Below are 13,994 nucleotides of genomic sequence, written 5' to 3' on the forward strand. Positions count from 1 at the left end.
GATCGGAGAGAAACGAGCAAAAGAACGAAAGGGGGGAAGGGAAGTGAGAAGAGATGCTGGAAAAGGTTGAATCAGAGAAAAAGAAACCCAAAGGAAAGCTGAGACTGAAAGATAGGAAAAAGAGCGAGCGAACGAGCGAGCAAGCTGGGTCTGAAAAGACCGAAGAGGGAGAAAGAGAAAAAAAAAAGGAGGGAGGAAAACGGGGGGAGGGAGCCGTGAGCTGGGAGGAGGGCGGCTGGGAGGGAAGGAGAGAGGGAGGGACCGAGGGACGGAGGGGGTGGGGGCTGGCTCGGCAGCAGCAGCGCGGCTCCTGCCGCCCGCCTGCTCGTTCACTCGCTCGCAGTGCCCGCCGCCTGCCGCCTGGCTCTGGGCGGCTCGCAGCTCCGGCTCCTGGCCCGGCGCTCTGGCGTGGCTCGGGCTCCGGGGGACAGACCCGCACGGCTGGCCGGCTAAACCCCGGGCGAGCGGCGGAAGCAGGTAGGTGGCTGGGCGGGGACTGCGAGGACACAGAGCCTCCGAGCGCGGGGGGCACCCGGAGACCGGGGTCGGGGAAGGGGCTTTGCAGCCTCGCGACTAACTTTCCACCGGTTCGCTGGATTCCCGCTGCCCTGCCGGGGTCCCGGCTGTGGAAGCGGAGTTTGGCGCGGGGCGAGGGTGAATGCTGGGGTTTGGAGAAAGCCAGGGAGTCCTGACAGGACGTGGTGGGGCGGCCCCTGGCGCAGGCAGGCGCTGGCCCTCTGGCCGCAGTCGGGACGCAGAGCCCGCGGCTGGGGAAGACCCGAGCTCAGCGGCGCAGCGCGGTCGTCCCAGGGAGGGCGCCCGCCCGCCCCTCAGAGTCTGGGGACTCCCACCCCGGAGCCGCCCCGGGAGCGCCCGCTGAGCGCAATGCCACGGGCGCCCTCCCTGCCGGGTCCGGGCGCAGAGCGCGCGGCCAGGTTCCCGCCCCGGTCAGCCGTGCGCCTCGCTGCCACATGCCCCAGACGGTGCCACGCGCGCTTTTGCTTTTTGGAAGCGCTAAACCGGACGTATACCGCCTTCGTTTCTTTCTCTTCCAGTCGCCCCGACTCTCTTCGGGGAAGTCCGGTACGCCCGACACTTGAGTTCACTCCCTTGACGTCCCTCCTGCCCTCGGCGACGACCCCTGCTCCCGAAGTTAAGAGAAGCGAATCATTCCCAGTGCGCGCCTGGAGCGCGGTCCCGAAGTTCCCAACTTTTCGCCCATTCGTGGGCGGTAATGTTGGAGGTGGGGAAATGGGTGGTCGTTGTTGTCCCTTGGAGCCGCAGAGCGCAGCCGCCTTCCTCCTGGACTTGGTTTATTTTCCTAATTTGTTAGAAAACAGTACGGCTTAAAAATATGCAAAATCGTTCCTTGCGGGCGTTGAGTCTGTGAGTCTGTGAGTGGGACCGAGCCATAACCCGTCGGGAACCTGGAAGTGAGGAGCCTCGGCTTGACCATAGCCGAGCCCCCGAGCCCTGGCTTCTTTCTCCCGGACCTGCACTCCCGGCTCCATCCTACTACGGTAACTGCTTCTCGGGATCCATCCCAGCTAGCCTGCGCTGCGAGGCTGGTCTGACTCCCTTCCGCGTGGTCATGTTCTCTAGAAAAATATTTCCAAGTGGCTCCGCTTCGGGATCTCCCACTCTGTTCCCCCGGGAACGCTTAGAGCAGGGCCTCCAACCGGGTGGAGGAGGCCTTTGGGTGGTTTGGGCTCCTGATCACCTCAGCTCGCTTTAGCAAGGGTACACGTGTGCCCGGGCAAAAGCGCTCCTCCCGCGCTCTGCGGGGAAAGTAGAGGTTAATGCTCGAACCGGGTGGCTGCGAGCGGAGGTTGGCCAGGGCTGCCGGAGCCTGCCGGGGGCAGGGGTCCTCTCGCTCCCGAAGGCCGGGAGGCCGGATTCACGGCCCGGTGGGGCTTCCTCGGAGGCAGCGGGGTCCCGGCCTCGCAGCCCTCTTTGTTGGAGAGGTTCTGTTGAAAGGTTTAGAGCAGGTTTAGTACGACCGAGATCTGGGGCCTTTGCGGAGAGAGTCCTTCGGCAGTAGTGCACTGCAGGTTGGGCGGGGTCCCCGGTGGGCATTGAATCGACCACCCAGAAGCACTCCATCTTAAGCTCATTTGGCGGGTTTTCCCTGGTGCATACCACGCACCAGGACTCACCGTTGCTCACATATTGCTTAAAGTCGCTAGAAATTCAAAGCACACCACTGCAGCGTCTACTACTTCTTCCCATTTCACAGATCAGCAAACTGAGGCCCCGGTGAAAGTTTAGAGCTAGTTAAAGGTGGAAGGCAGTGTAGCACCACTTTCTTAGCACAGGGCAATTGTTCCCAGTCACAACAAGCCCTTGTCAGGATCGAGGGCTGAGTGTGTGTGAGGTTAGAGGCAGAGAGGACAGGTCTGGATTCTCTTGTTAAATTCTGTGCTGTGATTATCTCCCAGGATAAATCACTTAGGTGACAGTCTGTTGCATACCTGTCCTGTGCCTGCACTTAAGTCTGGGGGTATCAAGAGCCGGTAGACCTGGCCCAGCCACATGAAGTGCAGTCCACAGGGAAAGAGCAGCCATTGTTTTGTAGCTGCGGAAGCCAGTATAGGCTTTCACAGGTGAAATTGATTTTGGAGGGGGCAGGATTAGGCATAGTCCCTGGAGAAGGGAGGATTTGGAATTAAGCCTTGGCTAGATTTCCAGTTGGGGGAGGAGGATTGTGGGGCACAAGGTTTGGGCACAAGGTAAAGAGAGAGGCAGGAAAGCTCAGGAATTAAGTGGCCAGTCCAAGGACAGCAGGGTCAGGGCCATTAAGAATTTAGCCTTTGAGTGAGAAGCGCTAGGACAGCTAGAAGACCCAGCTGCTCTGAACTCAAGCTCAGAATCTGGCCTCAGACGTCTTCTCATTCTACATGGAGGGTGAGCAATTGGCCAGGAAGTTTGCACCCATGAACCAAGGGTTATGGTTTTCTGCTGGGAAATATTCAGGCATTTGTTTCTCCTTTTCCCCCTTTCTAATTGTTCCCTGGGATTTCAAAAAGTTGATCCTTGAACAACTTGCGGGGGGATGGTTAGGAGCGCCACTCCCCCCGCCACAGTAAAAAGTAAAAAATTTGCTTATAACTTTTGACTCCCCAAACTTGAATCATTCCTTGCTTTATCTGTGGAGGATTAGTTCCAGGACTCCCCTGCAGATACCAAAATCGGAAGCCCAAGTCCCTTATATAATATAAAATGGCATAGAACAATGTATACAGTTGGTTCTCTGCATCTGTGGACTCCCAACCATGAATGGAAAATACTATTTTCGATCTGACGTTGGTTGAATCTGTGGATGCCAAACCTGTATGTAGGCCGACTAGTATATTGACTAAAAAAATTCCAAGTATATAAAAAAGAAGAGATTCCAAGTATAAGTGGACCTGCATAGTTCAAATTCATGCTGTTCATGATCAACTGTAGTTTCTTTGCCCCTTCCTCACCACAACTTTTAGAATGTAGATACTTGAGTGTTTTGGACCTACTATTGGACCTACTATGGGCAGAGCATTTACTGCACGAGGAATATTTAGCCAACAAATAATACTTGAGCTCCTATTTTGTGCCAGGCACTGGTCTTGGGGGTACAGCAGTGAGCCAGACAGGCAGGGTACCCTACTTCAGGATGCTGACATTGTAGGCTTCTTACCGCCACAGGCTTGAAGTCTAGTTGCAGAGTGGAAGCAAATACACGAAAGAGTCTAAAAAAGTGCTGAAATGGGATAATATAACAGAGAATTTTGAGCCTCCCCTCTTGTGGATGGTTCAAGGCTCCGAGGTGAAAAGGCTTAAAGCTGTTGGCTATGAGATTTGGAGATTCTGGGAGATTCTGAGAGATTCTTTGACCCCAGCTTCTGGTTGCCAAGGGTAACCCAGAGGCAGCTGCATTGATGACCTCAGCTATGGCAGTGGAGAGTGTTTTGCAGAGCTTCTGCCAATCAGAATATGGCAGGAGGGAGCTGGTGAGTGTTGGTAGCTGTGATCATGCTAGGTATCCATAGAGACTGGTGCCAGGTAACCATGTGCCTCTTAAATTTCAGCATCCACAGCTACTTGGTGAACTTTGTAGCGCCATTGTACAGATGGGTAAAGAGAGCCCTGACTCTGCAGATTGGTACAGCTATGCAGAAAGGGGAGTCCAGCTCTATCTATAGAGTTCAGGTATCCCTGATCTCTGATTCACTTTAAAATGATGCACTTCTCTTCCTGTTTTGTAGACCAGTGGTTCTCAGACTTCAATATAAAAAGCTTGTTAAAACACAGATTGCTGGGATGCACCCACCATCTTTCTGATTCAGTGGGTCTGGAGTGAGCCCAGTAATTTGCATTTCTAACAAGTCCCCAGGTGATGCTGATACTCTTGGTCCCGGGATCACACTTAGAGAACCACTGTGGTAGAACAAGGGAAAGGGAATGATTTTCTTGAGCTTATGCAATGGAGGAGCCTGGCACAAAGGCTGTGATTTAGCTCTAGGAACTAGCAGAACTTGCCTATGTACAATTCCCTTTCCCCTTCCCCCCCAGGAGGCCGTAGAATTAAAAGAATATTTTATCTTCATCAGCACACAGAGAGAATATATTGCAATATAATTAGGGAATAAATAGGTGTCATGTGTTGGATGTAAGCTCCATACCCCGTGGCTCTGTGGGGGTTTATTATAGCAGTGTTATAATTGAAAAGGTGTCAGCCACTCTGAGAGCCCCTCATGAAACTTTCATGGCTTGGGTGGTCACTGTCCAAAAAGACACGTCTTCTTCATTTAAAAGAAAGAAAGTCAGAGAGATTGCTTCTCCTTCTAATGGGACGATCTGTGTTTCATTTGACACTAACTACGCAATGTGTTCTTAGGGGAGAAAGAAGGAAATTGAACAGTCAGTGTGAAGAGAGAGAGGTTGGAAGAAGTCCACATAACAGGTTTACAGGTCTGTTTGTTGAACATTTCAGCACATTTTGAAACTCTGTCTGTCTGTTTCACCTGTATTTCTGACATGAAGCTGTATCTCAGCAGGAGGAAAGGAGAGTTTGTGTTTCAACTTAGCTGGTTGGGTAAATGTAACAGCACACTTCATCCCCAATGTGTTAATTAGATCCAAAAGAAAAGAACTGTAAAAGAGTTGTTCTCCTAAATGCTGGCATTTTTCATCTGGATTCTATTTATTGATTATTTTACAGTCGAGAAGTAGCAACCAAAAAAAAAAAAAATCCATGTTTTGATAGCAAATAAAGCTGGCTGCAGTGATTATGCAGGCTCAACATGTCTGTTCTGGAACAGGAAGTTGGAATTCAGCCTGACTCTCAAACATTTGGATGAGTCTAATTGAGAAAGACATTTCAAAGAACAAATATTTAGGAATGCGGAGCTTCAATGATGGTCTCTCTGGGCCAAGTGCAAGTATCTTGCTTTTAGCTCAATCCTCAGAGGTGGGGGGAGGTAATGGCGTAGGACCCGGTCAGTAATGTTGAGACCACAGTCAACATGGGAGGTGAATATAGAGATACTCAGTGAGGCTTAGGAAAGGGAAGAAAGATGCCTTCAGGGATCATATGCCCGGTAACTGGTGAGCGAGGGGAGAATCAATTCATCAAGTATAGATTGAACAGTTAGTTACTGAATGCCGGGTTAGGGATAGGCACCGTGAGGGCAGGGAGCAGGACTCGTACCTGTTATTTATCACCCGTAAAGCTTAGTATCTATAGTGACAAGAGCCTTGATTGTCGTGGGTATCAGCCAGGGCTGCAAGTAGCAGAGAACTTGAATTCGACTGGCTGAAACAATAAGAAATTTTAGTATTTCCCATTAAAAGAGGTATAGGCTATGTCTGCCCCCATCTTGGTTCTTTCAATGGTTTAACAGCATCATCAAAGATATAGATTCTTTTCATCTTTCCTTGTTCTCAAGGTCACTAGATGGCTGCAACTGTTCCAGGTGTTACACCCTCACAATCATGTGCAGAGGCAGAAGGGGAAACTTTCCTAGGAGCTCCTTAGCAGATTTTTGCCTTGTGTCTAATTGGCTGGAATTGTGAATCACATGTCCATGCATTAACCCACCTCAGGCAAGGGAAGGAGACCATCCTAATTGGCATAATCTTGATGGATGGGTTGAACCTCACAGAGAAAGAAATTTAGGGTGCTTTTGAAAGAGAGAAAGAAGCAACCAACAGTGCCTGCTATAGAGTTTAAGACCTGGGTTTGAATTCTCTCTCTACTCCTTTTTAGCCCCATGACCCTGGGCAATGTATGTCACTTCTTTGTGCCTCAGTTTACTCATCTGTACAATGGAGATTTATTGGGAAGATAAATCTGAATTAACCCAATAACACTCGATTGTATAAGAGAAGTGGAAGATTATTTGAAGATTTGATCTCTGACATCAAAGAACTATAATGCAGTGCAGCAGACATGTGAGGACTAGACTTTGTAGACTATCACATAATCAGAGAACAGAACCAGGAGTAAACGATTATGACTTGCAGACCAACTATAGTAGGAGTGGTATGATATCAGTCGGTGCCACATTTAGTTAGGGAAGGCTTCGTGGAGGAAATGGTTCATGGTGCATACCGGAATTCCAGTATTTAAGTATGGATGGGTTATGAGCTCCTTCCCAAGTTGCTTCCTCTTGCTTTTCTTTTGTCTGTGGTAAATGTGACCATTAGGCCAACATGAGGTCTCATCTCTACAATTATAGCGTCTTTGACACTTAGTCCAAATATGGCCAGTTGGGGTTCTGGGAGGCAGGTGGTAGTGGCCTTCTTGCCAGTCCTGGGTTCTTAGCTTCCACCTGTCATATTACAGTCCAGTTGCTGATTAGGTATTATTATTATTTTATTTTGTGGGTCTCTGGCTGCCGTTGTAAAATCCATATGCCTAAAATGAAATCTAATGCCTTCCCATCTCTCAAGCCATTTACCCTCCTGGATTCTTCATTTTTGTTGTCGGCAGCACCGTCTTCCCAGATGTTGGGCTCAACACCTTAGCAACGCTTTTGATACCTGCCTCCTTCTTCTATTTCCAATATTCAAGCACTAACATTTTTTGGTCTTCATTATGTTTCTTGGATAGAGTCCTCCTTTCTGACATGAGACATCCCCTTTGTTCAGATTCTTTCCATGTCACGCTGGGTGACGGCAATAGCAGTGTATGGGGGTCGTGGGGATGTATGTCTCTGGAACAGTCTGTGGGGCTCTGCAAATGGCATAGTCTGTGATTTCTAGAGCAGAGGTGACAGTGAGTCTGGAATCCATGGCTGCAGACACATTATGTTGCTTGGGGTGCCATTTTCCAACCTACCATCTCTCTCTCTTTCAAGTAATCCTAAAATATCATTTTTATCCACTTGTTACCTTACATTCTTTTCCCTAGTACTCACTGGATGAAGCCCAAGCTCCTCATATAGACGTTTGAAAGCCTCCACAATCGACGTGCTTACATCCTGTCTCCAGTCTTTGCTTGCTAGGACTCACGATCATTGCTGACTCCGCGTTAAGTTCTGCCATCCTCTGTGTTTAACCCAGAGCACTCTTTCTTTCAAGGCCGGTGTTAGAGCTGCAGCCTCATTAGACCTTTCCTGACCACCAGAGCCCACAGTGGTCCCGAAGCATTGATCTTTCATTCCCCTGAACTTCTGTAGCAATTATTGCCTACACCACAAGTTTGGTACTTAATAATGTGCTGCTGGCGCCATTGTTCAGCGTTTTCTTGGAATGTTCCTCATCTTCCCAATTGGATGTAAGACCCTGGAGGTCTAAGATCGGGGGCGGGGAGGAGGAGGATCCTTCTTTGTACCCAGCATTGGAGCCAGCACGCACATGACCCTTTGACGAGTATTTATGGAATTAATAAATCATAGAAATAGGAGAAATAAGATTATTTACCTGAAAAGTCAGTTAATCTTCACCTTTTTTTCCTTACCCTCAATTTGCAGAAAGGACTACATTTGATGAATGCCTGCTCTACGCCAGGCACTGCTTTAGGTGATTTTTTAAGGAACTGTTTAACTCAGCCTGTGACAATGCTGGGAGGTCAGGATGACTGTTGTCATTTTACAGATGAGGAAGAGGAGGCTGAGTGGTTCAGTGGCTTGCCAAGCTCACTCAGCCAGCGGGAGGCAGAGTGAGGGGCAAGGTCGAGTTCTTTCCTCTGTGCTCTCTTTCATACAGTTTCTTGAGGTTCTCCCGATCTTGTAGGTGCCCTGTTCTTCCAGTCTCTTCCCCCCCATTTATTGTATCCCCCTGCCTCCCTCTGTCACTGTCTCTCACAAGCCTCAGACCCTCTTTTGTCCCGAGAGTGTGTTTGAGGGTTTTTAAAACTCTGATGTTTACCATGACCCTTTCCTGAGGACCTTCTCCTCTTGGTAGGTTGTGGCTTCTATTGATCACTCACGTTTTCACCTTGACTCCCTTTCTTGCTACCCTCAAGCCTGACCCAGAGAGTCCTTTCAGAGCAAAAATCATTCTGCTAGTGGAATCGCGCTGGGTCTGAGCCAGGCTTTCCGAGCTCCTCTGCCCTTCTGACCCTACATATTCATCCACCCTCCACCTGCCACCACTCCGGTTCTGTGTCTCAGGTATCTCACCTGAGGAAGAAGACATGCTGACTTCGGAACAGGAAGGTGGTCTATTGGAGGAGGTCTCCGTCAGCTCCAGAAGCTATGACTGGCATTTTTCCACTCTCTATGGCATTCGTCTTTTCTCTCCTTCATTCATTTATTCATTCATTCTGTAAATACTGAACATGGACCACACACGCAATATAGCAGGGAACAAACCAAAGTCCTTGCCTTCATGGAACTTGTGCTGAAGTCAGGGCAGACACATGGTAAAAAGCAAGCACAGTATATAGTGTCCTTTGTGATGGTTACAATGCAGAAAATTAGCAAGATAAAGGGGTGTATGTGGCGGTAGGATGCTGCTGTTTTACATGCTGTGGTCAGGGAAGGCTTCTCTGACGGGAGCATTTGAACAGAAACAGAGGAAGGATGCCATGCGGATACTGGGGCCAGAGGGCACTGAGCAGTGCAAAGGCCCTGTGGTGAGAACTTGCCTGATAAGTCTGAGCACCAGCAAGAGGGCAGCAGTGGAGAGGAGGAGAACTTGGTAGGAGGTGAGGGCGCCTCATCTTCAGCGTCTTCGTCGTCTCACAAAGAGTTACCTTTTTACACCTGTTGCCACTGGCTGACATAGCCATTTCCTTCCACCCATCCAGGTCCCACTCGACCTTCAGCTCGGCTCTGGTCCCCCACCTTCCAAGGGGCTGACCTCTGTCATTGGTCTCCCTCTCCTCTGAGTTCCTATTGCTCTGTCCTCTCCACTACACAACTGAGACTTTGATTCATTGCTGGCTGGTTTCCCTTCCCCTGGGCTCGGCCTTTGTAGGTCTTACCTCGCTAAGGAACCAGCTCCTTGAAACTGATTGGTTCCCCCTCCCCAGGACCCAGAACAGAACTGAGCTCAGTGTTTACACATTGGTAGTGTTGGTGTCAGAGCTGGGAAACATGGGGGCTCTGCAGAGATCTGTGGTGGAACCTTCTTTGCATTATGCCCACTGTCCCTTCACAACAGACAGGGAATCTTTTATTCCCAATATTCTTGGAGCACTTTGAGCTGGGAGCCTCTGGGAGTCTCTGCCTGGAAGTGGGAGAGGAATCCAACTTTCCCCAGGACTTGGATGCAACTTTGGCTCCTAGTTGGCGGGTGGGGGCGGCGTGGGGGGGAGAAGCTGGGGTGCAGAGGAAGTCACTTCTTTATGAGCCTTTATTTCTCAGTCAGTGAAGAGTAAGATGTTTCAGGAGCACGGAGGAAGGAATTCATCAAGATTTTGCAGACCTCCCTGCTATTTAAGGCAGCAATCCTGGGTAGGGAGGTTGACCTATGAATGACCTTGGACAAGTCACTTCACCTTTGCCTATTTTATTGCAGTTTTTTCTCAGCTAAACCACCCCTCTTCCCATCCTTTGTAGAAAAAAATGAACAGTAAACCTGAGTTTTAGGGACTCTAGCTACTCCCCAGGTTGATCTCTGCATTAATTTATAGGCCAATGGTTTTAAAACTTGAGAAATGTGCAGATGGTTCCATTTTAAAGGGGGAAAAAGCTTCTCACAGACCTCCAATATTATCTTAAATTATTAATGTAATAATATTTAAATATATATAAACACAAAACTAGGCATAAGCCTTATCCTTATAACTCTTACACAACTTTAAATCCCATATAAGTGTATAAATTAAAATGCAAACTACAGAGCCAGCCACCTTCAGATTAAAAATATTAATTTAACGTGATAGATGCTGTTGTTCCACTAAAGACTAAGTCACCCCTTGCACTATGACTGTGGTTTTGTCTGCGTGAAGCATTTTGGCTGCTGCCTCCATATGTATCCTGTGGTGACTCAACTCTCGCACCACTTTTCTCAACTGGAACGACTGTGAAACCTTTGTCCCTACAACCTGCGTCGGGGGCATCTGGTCGGCACTTGGCACAAAAGCATTTGTGCGTGAGGCCGCCACTTTTTCCTCATTAGCCCCCAACGATGAAAGTAGCTCTGTTTAATCCTAGGGCAACAGCAGGTCCTGTTGTTGGACGTGGAGACGGAGTGTCCCTGCTTGGTCATTGACATGAAAACACAACGCTATGCAGTGCTTACAGTGCCTAAGAAACCTCTGCTTGAGAACTCTTGAGAGCTCTGAAATAGGGCCCCCCCTGGTCTGAATGAGTTAATGCCTAGAACTGCTGCTAATTGTTCCGCAATAAGAATAGAAACCGAGTTTTGAACCTGTGTTATGCGCCATTATCTCAAGAGGGAGGTAGAATCGTTTTATCCCTATTGTACAGCTGTGAAGGGCGAGGTTCAGAGAGATGGACTGGTCAAGGTCCTATCGGTCATCGGCAGCATCTGGATTCCTCCCACATCAGTTTGACTCGAAGCCCGTGGACTTCCCACCAGGCCTCCCTATAGACCCTCACCAGACGTCAGGGCTCTTTGAGTTATCAGAGTGCAAGGACTTGAGGGTAATTCAGGAACCTCTAGGGGTGACTTAGTACTGGACCCACATGTCCTCAGAGCAAAACTTGTTTAAAAACACACTCCTGCCCTTGGAAACTGCCCTTCCCCTGCCTGACTTGCTTGGTTTATCATCCAAGTTTAAAATAAATACAATAAATAAAAGCACCCTAAATTTTTTTATCCTGCAGTAGATGAGCAGTAATCTACATATGCAAATAAATGTCATGCCAGTCCTCATGAATATTAATTTGCAAAGAGTCTGAGGCCCTAAAATACACTCAAAACCAACAATGTGGCATTTTGTAACTCCTCTGGCCACTCAAATAATCACAGCCTTATTATATTTTAAGGTTTCCCTGCTCCCAGCTTCCCTCCCTTCGGAAACTCTCAAGGTGACCAGGGGGACATAATGTCTCAGGTGGGCAGGACACAGGCCTGGGGGTGATGGGTGAATCCTGACCCTGGGGCTGTGGCTGACCTTGTCCTTCCCAGGCCTTAGCTCTTTTTCAGATTCCAGCATTAGCAGTGCGTCCCCAAGGCCAGAGGACAGTTCTGGGGAACGTGGTAGGGTAACTGTCAGCCTCGGGCTCTTGTGCTGTCAGGGAGATGGAAGGTTGGAGAGGAAAGGGGCCTGGGGAATCAGCTTATCTTACCTCTCACAGGCAAATGAGGAAGCTGAGACCCTGGGACAGTAGGTGACTTGCCCAAGGTGACATGGTGACTTAATGACAGGAAGTGAGAAATACTATTCATTCTTTTTTTAAATTTATTTTTCAATTACAGTTGACATACACTATTATATTAGTTACAGATGTACAACATAGTGATTAGACATTTACATAATTTATGAAGTTATTACCCTGATAAGTCTAGTACCCATCTGACACCATACATAGTTATTACAATTATATTATCAACTATATTCCCTATGCTGTACTTTATATCCCCGTGACTATTTTGTTCATTCTTTATGTTGAAAAAATACATTTCTTCTTGAGTGTGTGTGTGTGTAGGAAGGGGTGGGTGAGGTGGCACTTAAAGTTTGTATACTTTGGGGGAAAGGGTCATTCTTCTAGTGTGAATAGTCACTCAGAGAGAGGCAGCAATTGAAAATCCAGTCTTGTGTCCCCTTTGGGTTTTAAGAAATGCTTTCCTTCCTCCCCCAGTAGATTACCAGATTAAATTATACATAGGCCAGAAGGAATGTGAGATTACGTTGCCCAGGCGTCCCAGCTGACATGATGAACGGGCAGGATACTGCAGCGCGAGTGTCTCTGAGGAAGCCAGATGGGTTAACAACTGGCTGGGGAGGACTGTGAGGGAGAAAAGTAATTGGCAGTAACTTCTGTGTCCCGCAACGTACAGGGAAGGCTCCGCTGGGGGAGGGGCCCATTGCAGCATGGGTACCACACGAAGTCGCATCTCTCTCTTTGCTGCGCTTACTGGGTAAGCGTGGGCCTATCAGTTCACCGTTAGGCCTCTGTTTGCTTGTCAGTAAATATCGGGGTAATCACCCCACTTCTTAATGTTGCTTTGTGAGGATTAAATAAGGATTTAAAATTCCTGCACCCTGTCTGGCACAAAGTAGGTATTCAGCACTCCAGATTTCTTTCTTTTCCAGATCAGTTTACTTGACTGGGTACAGTGTGTTGTTATGGATGTGTGTGTGTATGTGTGTGTGTTTGTGTTTCCGTGTGGGTCTCTGTGTCTGCGTTGGTGTGTTTCTGTATGTGTTTGTATGTGTCTGCTTCCATCCATGTGTTTGTTTTTGAGTGTGTGGTGGTGTAGGTAGGTCTGTGAGTGAGTCTGTGAGTCTTTGTGTTTATGTCTCTTTGTGTCTCTCATAGGTTTGTGTTTGTGAGTGGCTGTGTGTTTGTGTTTCCATGACAGCGTAACTGTCCGTGCGTGTTTCTGTGTGTGCTTTAATGTGTCTTCCCATGTGGTAACAATGGCAGTGTGTATGCGTGTGTACATGCACGTGTATATAGTGCAGGGCTGGTGTGACCCCAGAGCTCCGGGGGGTTGGGAAGGTTCCCGGGGCACACAGAGCCCTGGCTCTGGGGTCCTCTGTGAGGTGCTCCCACCCACAACACTCCCCACAACAGCCCCTGACCTGTCTCTGGAGCCCTGCCTAATTGTCCTCTGTCCTTATTCCTCTACCTCCCTCCAGAGGCACGCCAGGACCTCAGCCTGGGGCCCCTGGCCTATCTGCGTTTGCGTTGGTGTAGCACACGCATATCATCTGCATTGTCTACACAGACCCAGCTTTTCATTCCCAGTTTTCAAGGTGAAATGTAGTTGCTCCTCTTAAAGGTCATTAGATTAAGAAGTGCTGCTTTTTTAAAATTCTTTTTGGTCCAGAACTCCACCCCAGAATTGGGGGACAGGGGAAGATGGAAGCCCAGACACCTGTTTTTCCCTCCATTGAGCAGTTCAGTGGGTAGAGGCCCTGCGATCCTGGGAGGAGCAGCTGGGGGAGAAGATTTTCTTATTCCATGGGCAGTTGCTTCTGACCTGAGTCAACTATGCTATGTCATAGCCAGGGATAAATACAATGCAACTTGCGCACTGTTACCTGCTTCCCAAGCCCCCTCTGACTTACCCCAGGGGATGAAAAGGAAGGCCCACCTTGGCTATTTAAGCACCTCTGTACCTTTCCCTGGCTGGTAGGGACCCTGAGGCCAGGGCTGGCTTACAGGAAACAAAGGGGCAAAGGATGTCTTTTCCTTTCAAATACCTAATACATAATTAATGGTATTTGTAATGCCACAGACAGTACCAACCCAAAAATCTTCCCGAGGAGGGCTGTACCCCCAAAATATCTTCCTTATGGGCCATCACTATCTTCAACATTCTCTCTTTAGATACAGGTTCAAGTCCTAGTTGCATGGTTTGTAGCAAGTTACCAACCCTGTCTGAGTACCCATTTTCTCATCTGTAAAAGGGGGAATAATAATAGTCCT

The 13,994-nt window shown here is 48.6% G+C and overlaps 1 protein-coding gene across 9 annotated transcripts in view; it reads left to right on the forward strand.

The window, feature by feature from the left end:
- Positions 1–285: 285 nt before the first annotated feature.
- MEGF11 (multiple EGF like domains 11) overlaps positions 286–13,994 on the forward strand; it is a 342,599-nt gene continuing 328,890 nt past the window's right edge. For 8 of the 9 annotated variants that reach the window (XR_004423155.1, XM_033107351.1, XM_033107353.1 and 5 more), the window contains exon 1: positions 286–477. The gene's annotated coding sequence lies outside the window, so the exon portion shown is untranslated. Of the gene's footprint in view, positions 478–1,055; positions 1,521–13,994 lie in introns of all 9 variants that reach the window. The other variant, XM_033107352.1, reaches the window with a different exon arrangement.

Source organism: Rhinolophus ferrumequinum, chromosome 6 (genome assembly GCF_004115265.2).
Source record: "Rhinolophus ferrumequinum isolate MPI-CBG mRhiFer1 chromosome 6, mRhiFer1_v1.p, whole genome shotgun sequence".
Taxonomy (NCBI): domain Eukaryota; kingdom Metazoa; phylum Chordata; class Mammalia; order Chiroptera; family Rhinolophidae; genus Rhinolophus; species Rhinolophus ferrumequinum.